This window comes from Lathyrus oleraceus, chromosome 6 (genome assembly GCF_024323335.1).
Source record: "Lathyrus oleraceus cultivar Zhongwan6 chromosome 6, CAAS_Psat_ZW6_1.0, whole genome shotgun sequence".
NCBI classification, from domain to species: domain Eukaryota; kingdom Viridiplantae; phylum Streptophyta; class Magnoliopsida; order Fabales; family Fabaceae; genus Lathyrus; species Lathyrus oleraceus.
In genome coordinates this window covers 226,112,962-226,115,731 of record NC_066584.1, presented here as the reverse complement: position 1 = coordinate 226,115,731, position 2,770 = coordinate 226,112,962, and the positions used below count along the sequence as shown (strand labels likewise).

Genomic DNA, 2,770 nt, shown 5'->3' with positions numbered 1-2,770 from the left:
AGGCAAGTCTATCCTTGATATGTTCATCCTAACCGATGACGGATTTTCTTCCCTGTTGAGTTTATCCTTGATATGTTCATCCTAACCGATGATGGATACTCCCATCTTTGGTCTTCTGCCAAGTAACTGGTAGTTGTAAATCCTACTTTCTGCAGTTTTCCCCAGCAAGGTTATTCTTACCCAGTAACCGGTAATGAATACTCCCTCCTGGTGGTTCCTAGTGAGTCATCCTTGATATGTTCATCCTAACAGATGACAAATGTCTTCTCTGTCAGATCTTTATTATCTCCTTACCCAGTAGCAGGTAATAGATAATAGATTTCTTCTCCTCCTATGTTGAAGTTTATTTCTTCCCCAGTTGAGTTGAGTGTGTATTTCCTTAGTGAAATCGCTTCTCCTGCATGATTCGAGTACTTCGGTGTTATCCTAATCTACTCGTTTTCCTTGCAGATGTTTTGTTTCCTCGGCTGAGTCTTTCCATTTTGTATGGAATTCCTCTAGTCCCCCAACAGTTTTAAGTCGTAGCCTGGCCTACGCATAACCTCATTTATTCCCCCTAAAGTCTATGTCTCCCCAGTGAGTTTTCCTCATGGAATGCATTATACTCCTGCAGACTTTCGGTCTCTCTGATTTCTTTTCCTCTATGGCAACATTTCCCCACAGAGCATTAACTTTTACATTCATATCATATGCATCATGAGGTCTCTTAGGGACCAAAGTTTGGTTCTATGTGTTGTTATTTAAGCCCATTCTACTGAGTCAAGCCGAAGATTTTAACCTTCACCTCCTCAATTAGAATTTCCTTAAATAGGGGCAGCTGTAAGACCCTAATTTTGACCCTAAAATCCCTCATGCAATTTCATCATAAGCATTAGCATTGGGATCATACATTGGCATCCTCCTTACCCCTCTCTCATTGGGTTTGTTTTTGGAGAGATCACCAAGCACCATGTGATTGTATCATACTTGTATATTATCATTTTACTAATCAAAATACCAAAAATATGTCTCTGTATTTGCCTAACTCTTTTGTAGGTAGGGCATGATCACATTGATTTATCACGATCATATCTAGGGTTTGAGGCCCTCATGACAAAGACACAATCAAAGATTGATCCATAATGTCTCAAAGCATCATATATGAGTCCCAATGATCTCTACATGTTATATTGATCAAGTTTTCTTCAAGAGTTTGAAGGTGATTTGCCTTGGAAACCCTAGTTTGACTGGGTATCTTAAGTAACTTCTCCAACAAGCCATCTCACCAATTGATAAAATTTCTCAAGGGACACTTCAAAATTCATCATCTTAGGCATATATGATCTACCATGAGCCAATAAAGTCAAGAGAATTGAAGGTTAGCAAGTTGGTTGATGGTGGTTGGCCAGATGAATTCATCTGATCAATTTTCCCCATATGAACTTCAATCACATTAGACTTAGGATCTTCCTACTTTAAACACTCTCATGCATCACATTACAATATTTGGTTCCTACACCTTGGGAAGTTTTTAGGTTAGATCTTACCCTTCTGGTTTGTGTTTTCCATTTTCTTTTATGACGTTGAGCAAGGATCTCCTCTCATTCTACATAATAAGGCCATATTAAAAATAGTAGTTTTTAAATCCCATACATAATACTTTAATCATTCTTGTACATTAAAAGTTTGTCCCGTAAAAGCCAATGCAACCTTTCCATCTGAATCTGAGTGCCTAATGTGCATCCATATTTCATCCAACTTGATTTTCTTTTAGTTTTATTTAGGTAAAGTTGGAAAAAAACTACTAGTGGAATATCAAATATCTCTCAAATGAAGGCTAGAAAATTCTAATCAAATAAGTGATTTGATGTATCCTAATTTATGTGGACGAAAGATGGATGCAATTCCTCCGTATTAATGTCGTTTGACTTAAAAATTAAGGTACACAATAATCCAATATAATACATTGTCCATAGGTTTATTAAATGTTGGAGGTTAATGCAATTAGGTACATTTTTGTGCATATTTGGACCAAAATGTCTTTTGATATAGGTTCAAAATATAAAAGTTTTGAATTGATTTGCTATGTTCCTTCCAAAAATTTTTTTACTAATATTCTCCTCTTGCTTACCCATTAAAATAATAATTTTATATATGAGATTATCTAAAGTTTGACATGTTGCCCGTCTAGCTCAGTTGGTAGAGCGCAAGGCTCTTAACCTTGTGGTCGTGGGTTCGAGCCCCACGGTGGGCGATTGATATTTTTAGTCGATTTTTTAAAATATCTGCTGCACTAAATTATTGGGCCTATATCTATATCTTTTAAACGTCCAGTTTTCAATTTGTAACGGGCCTATTTCTAAAATTATTGGGTGTAGACATAAATTATGATTTGATTTTTACGATAAAAAATTCATATTATGATTTGATTTTTACGATAAAAAAATTCATATTATGATTTGATTTTTACGATAAAAAAATTTATATTATGATTTGATTTTTTTACGATAAAAAATTTCATATACAATTTAAATCAAAGTCGAAACCTAAACAATTCTTTAGAGATATGATTATCTAAAACTATTAACATATATTTCTATACTTATTCAAGCTAGAGAGATCGGAAATATATAAATTTTGGATGACTCCATTTTTTTTCTTTTCAAAGTAAAAAAGTTAACAAAAGAGGACTGTCTTGAAACGTATTTTAATGATAATAGTACTAATAATATTTAGATATTTTAATATTAATGGAAAGATTTTATAATCCTAATATGCTTCATCTTAACTA

The 2,770-nt window shown here is 33.9% G+C and overlaps 1 non-coding gene across 1 annotated transcript; it reads left to right on the top strand.

Moving 5' to 3' along the window:
* Nucleotides 1-2,160: 2,160 nt before the first annotated feature.
* Nucleotides 2,161-2,233, top strand: TRNAK-CUU (transfer RNA lysine (anticodon CUU)). Its single transcript has one exon. It is a non-coding gene; the product is annotated as a tRNA-Lys (tRNA).
* The last annotated feature ends 537 nt before the right edge of the window (nt 2,234-2,770 follow it).